We start from the raw sequence: 19,776 nt of genomic DNA, 5'->3' as shown, positions 1-19,776 counted from the left end.
TGAAGGAGCATGTGGGGGAGGGAGAGAGGGAGAGGGAGAGAGAGAAAGCGCTTTGACTCCTTCTTTTATATATTTTTCCTCCACCTGGGCCTGCCCTATGCAAATTGTGCTTAGCCAAGAGTGCTGTTTGTTCTATCTGAAGTCTTCACTCTGGTTCTCGGACCTTCTTTTGTTCTATTTTTGTGGGCTTTTCCCTTCCTTGTCTTTAAGCCACCGCCATTTTGGACTCCTTTTCCCTTTTCTACCTACCTAATATTCCCCCTTAAGAGATGGGAGGCCCAATTCTTTGGGAATAGGGACGTCAAGGTCTTTCTGGCTACTTCCTGCTAAACTGTGGCGGCAAGGTGCATTGGGCCACCCCCTCTTGCTAGTCTCAAGCCTGAGTCCCTATAGCGGTGTCCATCTAATATGATATTTTTCATGATCAGCTCTAGTTTTATATCTTTGTTGAACTGGCACTGCATGTTGTAGCTTGTTGACCTGGGCAGAGACAAAACAGGTTAGACAATTGACAGTACATGGAATAATCATAAGCATCATCAATATAGCAAAATGAGGACTAGTAGGGGCATTAGTCCATTTTAAATTCACATCACCAGGATGGCTCAAGTCCCTCATTGTTCAGGGATCAGCAGATCTATCTCCTGTCTGTTTTGGAGTACAATCTCTGTCAAGCTGTGTTGGCCCTTTAGAGCTATCCTGAGAAATCTTATCCCCAGAAACTAGATTTTGGGGGTTTTCATTAGAATGGCACTCATTGGTAGTCCTGAATAGGTATCTGAGATCTCCCAGGGGCTCACAGGTGTATTGAGTGTTGTCTTCTGTCTTCTTCCATGGCTTGACTCGGGAGTAGTTAATCCAGGTGTCATGTCCTGGTACCTTGACTGCTGTGAGGGTAGAAAGTATCACAGGGTAGGGGCCCTTCCATGTGGGCTGGAGTTGAGCTTTTGGGGACCCATATTTCCAGACTTTAATTAGGACTTGAGTCCCTGGAGCATATAGTGGTGACTCCTTAGAATCTTTTGGGTCCTGGTTTATACCACACAAGTGTATATCCTGTTGGAATTGCCCGATGGCCATGGTATAAAACTGGAGGGTATGAACCTCTGGGTATAGGAAGAGGTCATTGACATAAACAAAAGGTTTTCCATATAGCATCTCATAAGGACTAAGACCAAGTTGTTCCTTAGGGGCAATGTGGGTGTGGAGGAGAGCTATCAGTAAAGCCTCCTTCCATCTTTCCTCCGTTCCAGGGAGGTTTCCTGGGCTATCTTTTTTATTGCTGATTTTAAGAATTGATTAGCTCTTTCTACTTTTCCCAAAGATTGGGGCCTCCAGGCACAATGGAGATAATAAGTAATGCCCAATGCTTTCAAGACCCCTTGGGTGACCTTATAAGTAAATGATGTCCCATTGTCACTTTGTAATGACCTGGGCAGACCAAATCTTGGAATGATTTCATGGAGCAGTTTTTTTTTTTTTTACCACCTCCTCAGCCTTCTCAGTCTGGGTGGGAAAGCCTTCAATCCATCCTGTGAATGTATCTATCATGGCTAATAGGTATTTATACCCTTGAGAAACTGGCATCTGGGTGAAGTCCATCTGCCAGTCCTCTCCTGGGTAGGCCCCACGTGGTTGGATGGGCTGGGCCAGCTGGGGTCTTTGAGCTCCTTGGGGGTTGTTTAATTGGCAAGTGGGACAAGAGGAGACCACCTGTCTTATGGTTATTTGGAAGCCTGTTCATCTGCTGACAAATTAGTCTGTGGAACTAAGGTGGCAATCCCTACGAGGTCATGGTTCTGTAATGCTGCTCTCCTAGCTGCCTGATCAGCAGCTTTGTTCCCTCGTGCCACTTCTGTGTTCCCTTTTTGGTGTCCTTTACAGTGGGAGACTGAAACCTCGGTGGGCAGACGGACTGCCTCCAGGAGTCGAAGAATCTGATCACCGTATTTGATTGGGGACCCTCGGGTGGTCAAGTGGCCCCTTTCTTTCCAAATAGCAGCATGTGCATGTAGCACCAGAAAGGCATATTTGGAATCAGTGTAAATTGCTATTCTTTTTCCTTTTCCCAGCTCTAAAGCTCGAGTCAGGGCTATGAGCTCAGCTTTAATCCATTTGCATTTATTTTTGTATATGATGTGAGAAAATGTTCCAATTTCATTTTTTTATACATAGCTGCCCAATTTTCCCAGCAACACTTATGAAAGAAACTATCTTTCCTCCATTATTTATTCTTGGCTCATTTGTTATAGAGTATATAAAGTTTGACATGAGTTTATTTCTGAGATTTCTATTCTGCTCCAGTGATCTGTGTGCCTCTTTTTGTGCCAGTATCATACTGTTTTGGCTATTGTAACTTTGTGGTACAGTCTGAAACTAGGGAGTGTGATACCTCTGGTTTTGTTCTCTTTTCTCAAGATTGTTTTAGCTAGTCTAGATGTTATTATCTTGAAACCATATTTGAAAGAATTACAGTCATACTATGTCAGAACTATTTAGGACTTTATATACTTAAGAATTGGATTTTATGCTGAGTAATTACAGATATAAAAATGCATAACAGACAGTTCCTGCTTTATTTGGCAATGCAGTAGACAGTGATTATAAATCCATCATCATTATTCATTTAACATAAAAGTGAGAAGTAGCAGGTATACAAAAAAATCAAGGTAATATATAATGTTGGTATATTTGAATTATTCAAGAAACATAACCAATGGAAATACATATCTCTCTATCTCTGTCTCTTTCTGAGAGAGACAGTGAAAGACAGAGAGAGATGGAGATATTATAAGAAATTGGTTCACATAATTTTATAGGCTGATAAGCCTCAAGATTTGCAATGGCCACACTGGAGACCCACAACTGTTGATGGTATAGTTCCAATCTGAGTCCACATGAGAACTGCACCCACATTTCAAGATGTGCTTTCAGCTCAAAGGCCATCCAGGAAAATCTGACATTTTAGTGTGAGTCTAGAGCCAGGAAAACAAGAAATTTCCAAAGATGGAGACAGTCAATAAGGAGAAATTATCCTTTGTTTCAGGGATTATCCTTTTGTTCTATTCAAGCCTTCAACAGGCTGGATGAAGCCTGCCTACATTAGGGAGGTTAACTCAGTAACCTCTGCTTAACTCAGTAAATCAATGTAAACTTTACTCACCCTAAAACACCTTTACAGACACACCCAGAACAATATTTGACCATATATCTGAACACTCCATAACCCAGTCAAATTGACATATAAAATCAATAGTCACAGCTGGTATGCAATTATATGAGAGTTTTTATCTACTTTTGACGGTAGCCATTTAAGAAATGATTGGACAAACCAAAAGGATATTTTGTGGTTTCAAAAAATTTAATTAGGCTAATTATTTTTCACTTCATTAAAAATAAGTTGCTTTTAATCACAGATAAATTTGTCTTTTGCATTAGTATTTTAAATATTGATTCAATTAGTTTGTTTGATTTTCCTGGTGTCAGTACTTGAAAAATTTTCAAAATCTAGTGTAAGAAACTTGTATAGAAATCTCAGAGCTTTTGATTTTTCCAAATTCACCATGGGCTGTGTGGGAATATATGTGGAAATAATTAAATCAGTTTCTAATACTACATGAACTTTAAAAACAAAACAATTTTTTCTATGTTTCTAACAAAATTATTCATTGTGTTCTTTTAATATTATTGAAACTGAGGTTGGTGAATCACATATCATTTATGTTATTACAAGTATAATCAGAAAAGAAAAGCTCATAATTTATTGAATGCAGTTTCAAAGAATGAAGAATACATGTTAAAGCAGTTCCTATGACAAAGCAAGGAGGAATATCTCCAGTTTATTATTTAATTTCATTTTCAGTCATCAAGAAACTAGAACTGTGCTTGAAAGAAAGATGTTTACAGTGATGGGAATTTAAACTTATTTACTGTTGGGAGTTAAACCGTCAGAAACATTATTATCTTTGAATTACAAAGGGAAGAAATAAAAAACTATGCTCTAATACCAACAGAATATGTAAATCATCATTGAGTCAAAGTGAGCTTTCTTATTTTTATGATCAGAAAACTAGTTTTTAAACATCCCCTAGGTATACCTTTGATAGATTTCAAGTTTTAAAAAAGTATATCCAACTCTAGAAATACCCTTCTTGTCTTAAACATATGCATGAAATGTTTTATATAAATGGAGTTCTTTCTCTTTCCAAAATGATTAATTTAATTTAAATACTATTTACATGCTGTTAGGAAATCTAATAATTTAAATTTTGACTAATCCAGATTCCTTTAACATTTTTTCATATATCCCAGCCAGAATTCTGACACAATTTTCACTGCTAATTTATTCGTGATTTGAGATCAGTGATAAGTAATTGATGTTAACTCAGCTTTCTAATTATTTATTTAAGAACAAATCTATTCCTCTTAAATAGATTTTTCTTGGTAAGTTTGATGTTCATTTAAATAGATATTTCTGGTAGTTTGTCTTTCATTTGATCAAATATTCATCTTAACTTCTTTTCTCTCTTTTGTGACTTTTTTTTGAAGTAAATAAAGTCATTGTTATTTAGATACTTTTATATGGATTAATATCAGGCCAAACAAATAAACAAACAACAACAACATTGATGAGTTATATCAAAATGCTAACTAAGATAAGTTTATGTTCCTACTGTTCAGGGCAGGGAATACTGCTGAACATGGTGTGGCTGCCTAGATGGGAGAGGAGTTTGGGGGGTATTTGGTTCAGAGCAGTTCAGTTCAATCGCTCAGTCATGTCCAAATCTTTGCGACCCCAAGGACTGCAGCATGCCAGGCCTCCCTGTCAATCACCAACTCCCGGAGTTAACTTAAACTTATGTCCATTAAGTCAGTGATGCCATCCGACCATCTCATCCTCCGACATCCCCTTTTCCTCCTGCCTTCAATCTTACCTAGCATCAGAGTCTTTTCAAATGAGTTAGCTCTTTGCATCAAGTGGCCAAAGTACTGGAGTTTCAGCTTCAGCATCAATCCTTCCAATGAATATTCAGGACTGATTTCCTTTAGGATTGACTGATTGGATCTCCTTGCAGTCCAAGGGACTCTCAAGAGTCTTCTCCAACACTACATGACTATTGGAAAAACCATAGACTTGACTAAATGGACCTTTGTTGACAAAGTAATGTCTCTGCTTTTTAATATGCTGTCTAGATTGGTCATAACTTTTCTTCCAAGCAGTAAGTTTCTTTTTATTTCATGGCTGCAGTCACCACCTGCAGTGATTTTGGAGCCCAGAAAAATAAAGACTGACACTGTTTCCACTGTTTCTCCATCAATTTGCCATTAATTGATGGAACCAGATGCCATGATCTTCATTTTCTCAATGTTGAGCTTTAAGCCAACTTTTTCACTATCTTCTTTCACTTTCATCAAGAATCTCTTTATTTCTTTACTTTTTGCCACAAGGGTGGTGTCATCTGCACACCTGAGGTTATTTATATTTCAGCAATCTTGATTCCAGCTTGTGCTTCCTCTAGCCCAGCCTTTCTCATGATGTACTCTGCATATACGTTAAATAAGCAGGGTGACAATATACAGCCTTGACGTACTCCTTTACCTATTTGGAACCAGTCTGTTGTTCCATGTCCAGTTCTAACAGTTGCTTCCTGACCTGCATATAGGTTTCTCAAGAGGCAGGTCAGGTTGTCTGGTATTCCCATCTTTTCTGGATTTTCCACAGTTTATTATGATCCACACAGTCAAAGGCTTTGGCATTGTCAATAAAGCAGAAATAGATATTGGGGGATATTAGATACATATATATGTATGGCTGTGTCCCTTTGAGGTGTACCTGAAACTACCACAACATTGTTCATTTGCTATACCCCAATATAAAAGAAAAAAATGAAAAAAATAGGTTTATATATTAATGGAAATGGACTACAGTTATCGAACACAATTTCTTCAGATGTAAAAGTAGTTTTTTTTCTTTGAAGAAAGAATGAAACAATATTTGCATATTTTAAATTTAGAATTTTAATGTATGACACATGGAATTACTTTGAAATACTGCACTCAATACACTTCAGTAGATAAAGTCTTAATCATGATTTTAAAGCATCCTTTTTAAAATTTAGCCTATCTCCTCTGATTCAGCTATTGTTTTGCAAATTAGTGTCATTATATCTTAACAGTTGAAACATGACAGTTTTTTGTCTGCATTTAAGATGGGAATTAGAGGAAATTCTAGTTGGAAACATAATGACAGAGATAAAAACTGAAATTTTCTGATATATATTTTCCTTGTATTTGAATCCTGGACCATTAGGTGATCTGATGCACATTTAATTAGTGACACATTTACATTAGAAATAAAACTATTGGTAATATCATATAAGCAGGCCATGGAAAGCCAACAATTGTTGACTATAGAATATTCAACCTTACAAATATGTTGATTACTTTTATTGTGAAACTATATTTTCTATTTTTATTTTTTGGCTTTCTTGACTCAACATGTTTTTGCATCAGCAGCTCAAACATAGCATTAATTTGCCTTTTTTTCTTTTGGCCACACCACATGGCATGGGGGATTTTAGTTTCCCAACCAGGGAAGAACTCAGGCTCCCTACAGTGGAAGTGTGTGCATATGTTCAATCTTATTTGACTCTTTGCAACCTCATAGAATGTAGCTTTCCAGAATACATGGGATTTTTCCAGACAAGAATACTGGGGTGTGTTTCCATTTCCTCCTCCAGGGGATCTTTGTGACCCAGGGATCAAACCTGCATCTCCTATGTCTCCTACACTGGAATTGGCAGGTAGGTTCTTTACCATTAGCACTACTTGCTGTTGATTTTTTTCAGTCGCTAAGTAGTATTTGACTTTTTGCAACCCAAAGACTGCAGCACTCCAGGCTTCCTCGTGTTTCACCATCTCCCAGAGTTTGCTTAAACTCATGTCTGTTGAGTCATTGATGCCATTCAACCATCTCATTCTCTGTCACTCCCTTCTTTCCCCACCCTCAATCTTTCCCAGAATCAGGGTCTTTTCCATTGAGTTGGTTCTTCACATCAGATGGCCAAAGTATCAGAGTTTCAGGCTCAGCATTAGTACTTTCAACAAATATTCAATTCGACTTATTTTAGGATTCACTGGTTGGATCTCCTTGCAGCCCAAGGTACCCTCAAGAGTCTTCTCCAGGACTGCAATTCAAAAGAATCAATTCATCAGCACTCAGCCTTGTTTATGGTCCAACTTTCACATCTGTATATGACTACTGGAAAAAAAAACATAGCTTTGACTACACAGAAATTTCTTGGCAAAGTGATGTCTCTGCTTTTAGTATGCTGTCTAGGTTGGTCATAACTTTTCTTCCAAGGAGCAAGAGTCTTCTAATTTCATGGCTATAGTAACTATCCATAGTGATTTTGGAGACCAAGAAAATAAAATCTTCCAATGTTTCTATGTTTTCCCCATCTACGTATCATGAAGTAATGGGACTGGATGCTTTGATCTTAGCTTTTCGAATATTGAGTTTTAAGCCAGTTTTTTCACGCTCATTTTTCACTTTCATCAACAGGTTCATTTGTTCCTCTTCTCTTTCTGCCATTAGGGTGGCATCCTCTGCATATCAGAGGCTATTGATATTTCTCCCTGCAGTTTTGATTTCAGTTTTTGTTTCATCCAGCCTGGCATTTTACATGATATACTCTGCATATAAATTAAATAAGCAGGGTGACAATATATAACCTTGATGTACTCTTTTTTGCAATTTTGAACCAGTCTATTGTTCCATGTCTTGTTCTAACCGTTGCTTCTTGACCTGCAGGCATAATTCTCAGGAAGCAGGTAAGATGATCTGGTATTTCCATCTCCTTAAGAATTCTCCACAGTCCAAGGCTTTAGTGTAGTCAATGAAGCAGAAGTAGATGTTTTTTTCTGGAATTCCCTTGATTTCTCTATGATCCAGTGGATGTTGGCAATTTGATCTCTGGTTCCTCTGCCTTTTCTAAATCCATGTTATTATTTGGAAGTTCTCAGTTCATGTACTGTTGAAACCCAGATTGAAGTGCTGCCTTGGAAGTCCCAAATTTACCAGTTATGAGATAGCAAATCACGATATGAAACATTAAATTGGCTTTATTTATATATTTCTCCAAATGACTTCCCTACACCTACATTCATGCTTTCCTGGTGGCTCAGACAGCAAAGAATCTGCCTGCAATACAGAAGATCCAGGTTTAATCCCTCGGTTGAGAAGATCCCCTGGAGAAGGAAATAGCAACCTACTCCAGTACTCTTGCCTGGAAAATCCCATGGACAGAGGAGACTGGCTCCTCTTGGGAGATCCTCATAGTCTATGGTGTCGCAAAAGGTCAGACATGACTGAGCAACTAGCACTTACTTACACCAATATTCATCTCTGTATGGAGGTAAGAGTCCAAAATGAAATTTTTTCCTGAATGATGAAATAACTATTTAGAAATTCTAGGTACCTTGAAAATTTACAGGAATATAAATTAAAATATAGTAAATTCATTACAATTCAATACTGAGGTACATTTTATTTTTTTAAATGTACCTTTATTTGAGATAAAACTTATTATAGTAAAATCTGCATGTATGGAATCAGTTAAGAGTTGTTTTTTTTTTTAATACAAAAAGAGAGCAAGAAATGCTTATAATGTAAATTAGAATAATGTCTTTTTTACAGAGGGGAACATATTTTACTTGTTGTTTAGTGACTTGTTTTATCACCTTGCTTATATCCTTACCCTATCAAATTTAAAGGGCTGATCCAAAAAATAATTTAAAAAAAAAAGATAGCTACTTTGTTATAATTGATTCTAAGCTGAACAACTATTTTTATATTTTATACCTAGTGTGATAATTACAAGGATTAAACTGGGCAGAAATTGAAACAGATTGTTTGGCTCTAGCTAATATGAAGACAAAATATTAAAATGAAAAAAGAAAATTTTGTTTCAAACTTCTCAGTTTCAAAAGCATGGCAGATCACAGATGTTGTAAATGACATTACTTCTCTAACTGAGAGGTGGAATAAAATGTTTCTCCTCTTGTATCTGGGAAGATCATATTTAGTTACTCAGTAGTGTCCTCTTTGCTACCCTATAGACTGTAGCTTGCCAGGCTCTTCGGTCCATTCTTTCCCAGGCAAGAATACTGGAGTGGATTGCCATTTTCTCCTCCAGGAGATCTTCTCAACCCAGGGATTGAACCAGGGTCTCGTGTGTCTCCTATGCTTGCAGGTAGATTCTTTACCACTGAGTCACCTGGGACTCATTTATCCAAAAGAAAGTATGGAATAAGTATTTCAGGAAGTCGAAGGCTCGGCCAAACGGGTTCTTGCTACGTGGACCTGGGTGTCTTGACATGTATGAATTCTAATTGCCCAGCCACGGTGCAAACCTAATCACCCAAACCAGCCCATCTGCCAGATGACTCTAAAGAGTGATCTCTACTGGTGTCATGTGAAAGAGAAGAATCCTCAATTCAAGCTTCTCTTGAATTTCTGATCCGAAGGCTAGTAATACAGAATATGTTTTGTTTGTTTGCTTCTTTAATGCTTGTCTCTTGAGTTTTGAAGTTGTTAAATGAAGCAATTGCCTTTTTTGAAGTGGGATAGGTGATCCATGTCAGCAATATAGGAATCCACCAGAACTCTTAAAAATAGCACATATTATTCCCATGAGCAGATGCTTCCAAGAACTTCATTTTAACAAAATGATTTAATTATAGTCTTTCACAAATATAACAGCTATTACTTGCTTTGGAGGAAATATGATAATTAGGTAGGTTAAAATGTACCTCAGAGATGAAGGTGAGGAAAAACTGGCTTTAAATTATGTGTATAGGTTTTAAATTCCTATTATCTGACCACAGAATTTTTAAATAAACTGAATTCACCCAAGTTTTTAGTTACTAAACATGTAAATATTTTTGTATATGCTATACATTTTTGTAGGACTTCCTTCAAAGCTTAGTCAGGTAAAAATCTGCCTGCAATGCAGGAGACCTGGGTTTGGAAATAGCAGTCCACCCCAGTGTTCTTGCCTGGGAAATCTCATGGACAGATGAGCCTGGCAGGCTACAGTTCATAGTGTCGAGTCAGACATGACTTAGGGACTAAAGCATCACCACATATATTTGTCTGTGAATGGGTACTTGTATCACAACAAAAATTGATTGTTTGGATATATATGTAAGTCAGTGTTAAGTGCCTTCTATCTAACATGTTCTTTCAATGAGGGACTACAGTTTCCTTAAGGTGATGATCTGGTTCCTTCTAGATAGGCCTACATTTTTGTCAGTTTCTAGAGTTTTGTTCTTCCAAATCAGACCTCTGTGCCTTTGCTAACCTGTTCCTAAGTTATGTAGCATATGAGTAGTTTTTACTGTTGTTATCCTAGGAAACATGTGCTTTCAAAAGTTTTCTAAAATATACTAGTTAATAGAAACTGGGAAAAAGTTCATTTGTTCTGGTACTGACTGTACTTATTGATGATGTACAGCAGCTTTGGGTATAAGGAAGATACACAAAATATTGTGTACATATAAAATATTTTAATTTTATCTAGAGCATGATTTTCACATTCTGACTTAAAATCAATTTGCTAACATTGGATCACCGTATTTTGTCACTACACACCGGCACTCTAAAATAATGTAAATAATGGTAACAAAAATGTTGATGGAGCCAAAATCAAGAAATTCATGCTTTTTCATAAGACTGAAAATGACTTCTACTATATAAAATTGAATTTATTTGGTGAAAACTGTAATTGAAATAATGGCTTTTGCTGAGATTAGAACTTATGTAAGATTTTAGAAGCATAAATAATAATGGAGTCTATACATGACTACAACCATGAAATTAAAAGATGCTTACTACTTGGAAGGAAAGTTATGACCAAACTAGACAGCATATTAAAAAATAGAGATATTACTTTGTCAACAAAGGTCCATCTAGTTAAGGATATGGTTTTTCCAGTAGTCATGCATGGATGTGAGAGTTGGACTATAAAGAAAGCTGAGCACCAAATAATTGATCCTTTTGAATTATGGTGTTGGAGAAGACTCTTGAGAGACCCTTGGACTACAAGATCCAACCAGTCCATCCTAAAGGAGATCAGTCATGGGTGTTCATTGGAAGGACTGATGTTGAAGCTGAAACTTCAATACTGTGGCCACCTGATGCAAAGAGTTGACTCACTGGAAAAGCCCCTAATGCTGTGAAAGATTGAGGGCAGGAGGAGAAGGGGATGACAGGGGCTCAGATGGTTGGATGGCCTCGCTGACTCAGTGGATATGAGTTTGAGTAACCTCCGGGAGTTGGTGATGAACAGGGAGGCCTGGCATGCTGTGGTCCATGGGTTCACAAAGAGTCAGACACGACTGAGTAACTGAACTGAACTGAACTTAGATAATAAGAATGTGTGTGTGTATGTTAGTTGCTCAGTGGTATCTGATCTTTGGCAACCTCATGGACTGTAGCCTAGCAGGCTGCTCTGTCCATGGAATTCTCCAGGCAAGAATACTGATGTGGGTAGCCATTCCCTTCTTCAAGGGCTCTTCTCAAGACAGGGATCAAATCCCTGTGTCTGTCTGAATCACCAGGGAAGCCTGAATAGTAAGGATAGCAGGTATTAGAAATTTTTATTTTACAACAGGCTTCATTTATAATTGGAGAAGGAAATGGCAACCCACTCCAGTATCCTTGCCTGGAGAATTCCATGGACAGAGGAGCTTAGTGGGCTATAGACTATGGGGTCACAAAGAGTCAGACAGGACTGAGTGACCAACACTTCATTTATGATAAGCTATTTGGCAATGCAGGAGACCCTGGTTCGATTCCTGGGCAGGAAAGATCTTCTGGGGAAGGGATAGACTACCCAGTCCAGTGTTCTTGGGCTCAGCTTGTAAAGAATCCCTTGTGGAACAGGCGGTAAAGAATCTGCCCACAATGTGGGACACCTGGGTTTGATCCCTGGGTTAGGAAGATCCACTGGAGAAGGGAAAGGCTACCCACTTCAGTATTCTGGCATGGAGAATTCCATGGACTACAGTCCATTGGGTTGTAAAAGGTTGGACATGACTGAGTGACTTTCACCAGTGTTCACCATTTTCAAACTGATACTTTTCTTGTTTTCAGAATTAAATAACAACTCTATTTTAAGCAGAAACTAAGCTTTTGGTAAACCAAATGGCATAATACTTTATATGTTCATAAAGAGAATAAACTAAGTATGAATTTTAACTGATCAAACATTTCCAATTTAAATAAAAAAATGTGTCCCTTTTAAAAGTAAATTTCCATATCCTAAAAAAGTAAATTTATACCTAGAAAATTTTAAATTGTCATTTCCATTATAAGGACTAAAATGAGAGTAACTGTATGGTGAGATTATTATTTTCTCTTTACTGAAATCAGAGTGAAATACACATTCATTAAATATAAGGTGACAAAGTGAAGTAAATGTCCTATTGCCCCAACCAAGAAACTTTGTTATAGTTGTGATGATGCACAAAATACATCAAAATGTCACTTTTATAGTTAGATAAAGTTGTTGATTTAAGAAGTGTTTGTATTTAAGCATATTTTGAATATTAATAATTTTCTATCACTTCAATCATCAGAACAATTAGCAGGCTTTGGCTGAGACTCAAAAATTTGTATTTAAACATATAGTGCTCGGAGCAGAGTGTTCAGATATAAGTATTATCCAACTAATTGACAAGTTGTAAGAAAGAGAATCATCTATTAAGTTAATTTTTGATTTGGAGTTCATCCTGTCATTCTAACTAATAATAACTGAAAATGCAATCATTGAAATTAAAAAAAAAAAAGACAAATAGAAAAATAGGGACAAGTAAGAAAACATACACTAGACGATCAGTTCAGTTCAGTTGCTCAGTCGTGTCCGACTGTTTGTGACCCCATGAATCACAGCACACCAGGCCTCCCTGTCCATCACCAACTCCAGGAGTTCACTAAGACTCACATCCATCCAGTCAGTGATGCCATCCAGCCATCTCATCCTCTGTCGTCCCCTTCTCTTCCTTCCTCCAATCCCTCCCAGCATCAGAATCTTTTCCAGTGAGTCAACTCTTCGCATGAGGTGGCCAAAGTACTGGAGTTTCAGCTTCAGAATCATTCCTTCCAAAGAAATCCCACAGCTGATCTCCTTCAGAATGGACTCGTTGGATCTCCTTGCAGTCCAAGGGACTCTCAAGAGTCTTCTCCAACACCACAGTTCAAAAGCATCAATTCTTCGGCACTCAGCCTTCTTCACAGTGCAATTTTCACATCCATACATGACCACAGGAAAAACCATAGTCTTGACTAGATGGACCTTAGACGGCAAAGTAACATCTCTTCTTTTGAATATACTATCTAGGTTGGTCATAACTTTTCTTCCAAGGAGTAAGCGGCTTTGAATTTCATGGCTGCAGTCACCATCTGCAGTGATTTTGGAGCCCCCAAAAATAAAGTTTGACACTGTTTCCACTGTTTCCCCATCTATTTCCCATGAAGTGATCGGACCGGATGCCATGATCTTCGTTTTCTGAATGTTGAGCTTTAAGCCAACTTTTTTTCACTCTCCTCTTTCACTTTCATCAAGAGGCTTTTTACTTCCTCTTCACTTTCTGCCATAAGGGTGGTATCATCTGCATATCTGAGGTTATTGATATTTCTCCCGGCAATCTTGATCCCAGCTTGTGTTTCTTCCAGTCCAGCATTTCTCATGATGTACTCTGCATATAAGTTAAATAAGGAGGGTGACAACATACAGCCTTGACAAACTCCTTTTCCTATTTGAAATCAGTCTGTTGTTCCATGTCCAATTCTAACTGTTGCTTCCTGACCTGCATACAGATTTCTCAAAAGGCAGATAAGATGGTCTGGTATTCCCATCTCCTTCAGAATTTTCCACAGTTTATTGTGATCCACACAGTCAAAGGCTTTGGCATAGTCAATAAAGCAGAAATAGATGTTTTTCTGAAACTCTCTTGCTTTTTCCAAGTTCCAGCAGATGTTGGCAATTTGATCTCTGGTTCCTCTGCCTTTTCTAAAACCAGCTTGAACATCAGGAAGTTCCACCATTCAAATATTGCTGAAGCCTGGCTTGGAGAATTTTGAGCAGTACTTTACTAGCATGTGAGATGAGTGCAATGTGTGGTAGTTTGAGCATTCTGTGGCATTGCCTTTCTTTGGGGTTGGAATGAAAACTGACCTTTTCCAGTCCTGTGGCCACTGGTGGGTTTTCCAAATTTGCTGGCATATTGAGTGCAGCACTTTCACAGCATCATCTTTCTGGATTTGAAATAGCTCCACTGGAATTCCATCACCTCCACTAGCTTTGTTCGTAGTGATGCTTTCTAAGTGATAATAGAGTAGAATAAATTATCCTAAAATCTGAATAGATAAATAAAAACATGGAAAAAAAATGAAAGAACCTGATTTGAATCTTTGTTGTCTCCATTATCTTGCTACTCAACCTAGGCAAAGTTTCTTTGGTACCAAGATATACTTTACCCTCTGTGAATACTTTGCCTCACTTTCTCCATCTGTAAATAAATAATATTGTTAGTAAATACTCCTTAGGTTGTTTTCAGTATCAAATATTTAAATTATTTATATCACTTAATACTCTTGCTAAAATAACTTCTACCCTAAAACGGCTATCACTCATTATTATTAATTTAAATCCTTAACAACTCTGTCTCAGGTGGAGAAATAGCTCAGTTATTTCAAAATAGCATTAATATTGAGCATGGGATGAAATGCTCCTGCTGCTTAAATGGGTGAATTTTAAAGGTAAGAACATTCAGTTAAATTAAGAGTGCATTTACTTATATAATTCAGTTCAGTTCAGCTGCTCAGTCATGTCTGATTCTTTGCCACCCCATGAACCACAGCATGCCAGGCCTCCCTGTTCATCACGAACTCCTGGAGTTTAAACAAACCCAAGTCCTTTGAGTCGGTGATGCCATCCAACCATCTCATTCTCTGTCTTCCCCTTCTCTTCCTACCTTCAATCTTTCCCAGTATCAGGGTCTTTTCCAATGAGTCAGCTGTTCGCATCAGGTGGCCAAAGCATTGGTTTCAGGTTCAACATCAGTCCTTCCAATGAACATCCAGGACTGATCTCCTTTAGGATGGACAGGTTGGATCTCCTTTAGGATGGACTGGTTGGATCTCCTGCAGTCCAAGGGTCTCTCAAGCATCTTCTCCAACACGACAGTTCAAAAGCATCAATTCTTCAGTGCTCAGCTTTCTTTATAGTCCAACTCTCACATCCATACATGACCACTGGAAAAACCATAACCTTTGACTAGACAGACTTTTGTTGACAAAGTAATGTCTCTGCTTTTTAATATGCTGTTTAGGTTGGTCATAACTTTACTTCCAAGGAGTAAGAGTTTTTTAATTTCATGGCTGCAATCACCATCTGCAGTGATTTTGGAGCCCGAAATAATAAAGTGAGCCACTGTTTCCACTATTTCCCCATCTATTAGCCAATATAGCTTAATTTTGTACATTAGATAAATATATAACTTAGAAAATACTGATGGAGAATGTTTTGAGGAAAATATTCAAATATTGTCACTTAAATTATTAATAGTGTGTTAAAATATTTAAATCTTACATTGAAAGAAATGTGATTTACACATGGTAAAATTATATTACACATCAAATTTCAAACCGTGGGTTTCTTATGTTTCCTTTTTGCTCATATAAATAACTACTATATAGTTAAATTGGAATGTTATTTCTAACTGAAGTCCTAATGAACTCAACTCCATAGATAAAATTATACAGTGAGCTAAGCTCAGAGAAACTGAACAAAATGTCAGTTTTGAATAGAATTCTGTCTTCTGGAAACTTCCCCATATTTTCTGAAACCAATTGGGCAAAATCATATAGAATTCTATCTACTATAAATATGGAATTCCTTGCTATAAAATTGAATAGATTATATGCTATATAGCTTTAATATTTAGAGCTATTAACAGGCATATCCATGTACATAATTTTATGTCAGACAAATAAATACACTGAACATATTACATTATGGAGTTGATTTGTTTTAAAATGTGAGAAAATATGGATTAATATTTCATGAGTTTTATGGAAATTTAACTCAGATGGGTTATACTATTCATAGTTTTCAGTTTCAATGATGAATAAAAGATATCAGAAAAAAAAATTTTTAAACATTAGACACTATTTCAGTGCCTAAACCTCTTCACATCCCAACAGTTCACATTTTAATGTAAATACAATGTATATGGTAACACAGACTGGAAAAGATATTTTCTTGCTGTGAGAAATTTCTCTAAGACAAATTTCAGAAGATATTATATATTCAAAATTTTGAATTATTTTTTAAAATAATTTGAAATCATGCTCCATGTATGTCTCTACGTTTCATATGAAACATAATTTGACTTGTCCTGGATCATTAAAACTATTATTATGAACTCTAATTTTTATTTTATTCTAGACACATTCTCAAAGGCAAAGGAGAAGTAAATGACTTTATCACATTTCCTCAAGAGCTTTAGACTCCTGGATATTGGAATATGGTGTTTTTGTTTTGTTTTGTTTTTTAATACTATTTAGTTAGTTAATGGAAACCACTGTGTGCTGTCTGGACCAGAAATGGCTTCGTACACTGTCTCCACTCTGGATCTTTTTCTCATTATTTCATGTATGGACCATAGAGATAGTCTTTTTACCTGTCTGATTGTCTCAGTATCACTCTTTTTATGTGTGTCTACATTCCATATATGGTTGATCTACTTGAATTCTGTTTTGATCTTGTCACTGTTGTATTTATATCTATCAGTTTCTGTCCCACCTGCAGCATTGCATAGGGCAACAAACTCTAAAACAGATGGGGATCCTCTGGGAGGTGGGAAAGTTTACACACTAAGGCATAAAAATAATCTTCATATTATTTTAAATGTATATTCATTAAAATAGACTTTCCTGCTGGCTCAGATGGTAAAGAACCTAACTGCAATGCAGGAGATCTGAGTTCAGTTCCTGGCTTGGGAAGATTCCCTGGAGAAGGGAATGACTACCCACTCCAGTATTCTTGCCTGGAGAATCCCATTGGCTGAGGCACCTAGAGAGTTACAGTCCATGGACATGAGGGAGTGACTAACACTTTCACACTATCACATTCACTAAAATGAACAAATTTACTAATATCGAATAAATGATATTTGCATTTTCATTAATGGTAGTGGTTGTTTAGTCACTAAGTCATGTCCGACTCTTGTGACACCCATGGATTGCAGCCTGCCATGGCTCCTCTGTCCATGGGGATGCTCCAGGATTTTTATTAATAAGAGTATATAATAAAAATGTTTAAAACAGTCCATAAAACAAAGTTCAAACACTTTTTGTTTAACCATATCTCTAAACATTTTACCATATAAACATTTGTCTATATTCACAGACAAATTAGTCCACTCACTATATTTAATACTCATTCTGCTCATTTAAATCCTATACTTAGTTTATATTATTCCCCTTTACAAAATAGTCTTTCCTCCTGTCATAAGCACAATCTAAATTCTAACTTCTAACTTTTGCAATTATACTTGTCTATACTGGTATGTTTTGAGTGGTAATAGCTTGCTTTTAAACATCATGATATGAATCATCTTGCTCTAGTGAGGTGGCAAGTTTTAGGAGCAATGGTCCAATAGGATCCTTAAAATTTCTGTTTTACTTAATATGAATGAGTGAAATACTTAGTTACTCTAGTAATTCTAAAAAATTATAGTGTTAGCCATTGTTTTTAAATATCCAATACAATCATCTAAGATACTCTGTTCTTTAGAGACTCTAGAAATAAATTCAACAAGATTTGGTGGTAATTAATGCTATGAAACTTTAAAGAAACCTGAGGCCCTAAGAACTGATGCTTTTGAAGTGTAGTGTTGAAGAAGACTCTTGCACTCCTCTTGGAGTGCAAGAGGATCCAACCATTCCATCCTAAAGGAGATCAGTCCTGAGTGTTCACTGAAAGGACTAATGTTGAAGCTGAAACTCCAAAACTTTGGCCACCTGATGCAAAGAACTGACCCATTGGAAAAGACTCTGATGCTGGGAAAGATTGAAGGGGATGACAGAGGATGAGATGGTTGGATGGCATCACCAACTCAATGGACATGAGTTTGAGTAAACTCCGGGAATTAGTGATGGACAGGGAGGCCTGGCATGCTGCGATTCATGGAGTCACAAGGAGTTGGACACAACTGGGCGACTGAACTGAACTGAACTGAAATGTTCTTTAGCAATTAACTGTATTGAATTTGTTTAAAATTTATTTAAATTACCCACATTTCTTAACTTATCACTACATTTTTTTCCCCAATTCATGAATTCCCTTGGAGTAAAATGGAAACAGCAGATTCCCTTTCTCTAAGCACTGATCAATGATTCTCACTTAACTCTGAATATAGGCTCTCAGTGAATAAACAGTTTTGAACATGATGTTAGGAGAAAATTTCATGAATGGAGGACCCTGGCAGGCTATAGTCCATGAAGTCACAAAGAGTTGGACACGACTGAGTGAATTCACTTTTTTTTAGGAGAAAGTATATCATATTGACTCCATCTCTTAATGACTAAGCTCTGTTAGGTAAGTTACTTATCCTCTTTGAAATACAGAGATGAGCTATATATACGATCTCCATTGACATATGATGGGGTTGCTGCGACCGCGGAGGCCCTGGGAGGCAGCGGTGGTCCAGGGGGCGCCAGGGGTGGCGGCAGCTCGGGGGGCGCCCGCACTGCGCTGAGCGACACCGAACTGGGCCGCTGGGCCAAACTGTTGTCTCCGCTGGACGAGTCCTGCGTCAGCATCACCTCAGTCACTAGCTTCTCCCCGGATGACGTGGCTTCCCCGCAGGGTGACTGGACCTTCCACTGAGCCCGACCCTGTCCCTGCCCGCCCACCCCACCCCTGCCTTAGGATTTGCCCCTCAGGTTACACTTAAAGGTCTTAGATTTCCTCTTCCCTTCCTCCAGGAGCCTGGCTTCCCGTGGAATGGTCTCAGTCCCTTTGGAGTCCTACAATTTTGGTCCAGGCTTGCGACCCATTGGAGAAGGCAATGGCACCCTACTCCGGTACTCTTGCCTGGAAAATCTCATGGACGGAGGAGCCTGGTAGGCTGCAGTCCATGGGGTTGCTAAGAGTCGGACAGGACTGAGGACTTCACTTCACTTCACTACATTGTGATAAACCCATCGGGAGTTATAGTAGTTAATAACCTAACCTACCAAACATCATAGCTTAGCCATGCCTACCTTAAACATGCTCAGAACACTGAATTAGACTATGATAGGATAAAGTCATCTAACACAAAGCCTATTTTATAATAAAGCAGTGAATAGCTCTTGTCATTTATTGAATACTGTACCAAAAGTGAAAACAAGACTGGTTTCATGGATAAAAGATGATTGTAAGTGTATTGATTACTCACTCTCATGATTCAGTTGTAGACTGGGAGCTACAGTTGCCTGCCTCTGCCCAGAATGATGAGATGGTATATACTCTGAAAAAGAGTATGCTTCAAAATTTGCTGTATTGTTTCTACTAATGTTTCTCACTTTCCCATCATCCCAAAGTGAAGTCAAACCATCATAATTTGGAGAGCTTACGTGTATGTATGCTTGTATATATGCACTTTGATACACAGTACTTCATATTTGATCATCTCCATTCAAATAAGCCAAACCATTTATTT

At 37.6% G+C, this 19,776-nt stretch overlaps 1 pseudogene; it reads right to left on the bottom strand.

Annotated features, from left to right (window-relative positions):
• The window catches only part of LOC128052149 (elongation factor 1-alpha 1-like), a 31,426-nt pseudogene extending 12,534 nt beyond the window's left edge, over positions 1 to 18,892 (bottom strand).
• Positions 18,893 to 19,776: the final 884 nt, after the last annotated feature.

This window comes from Budorcas taxicolor, chromosome 1 (genome assembly GCF_023091745.1).
Source record: "Budorcas taxicolor isolate Tak-1 chromosome 1, Takin1.1, whole genome shotgun sequence".
NCBI lineage: Eukaryota > Metazoa > Chordata > Mammalia > Artiodactyla > Bovidae > Budorcas > Budorcas taxicolor.
Note: the sequence above shows the minus strand (reverse complement) of the source record. Positions and strands in the feature narration are given on the sequence as shown.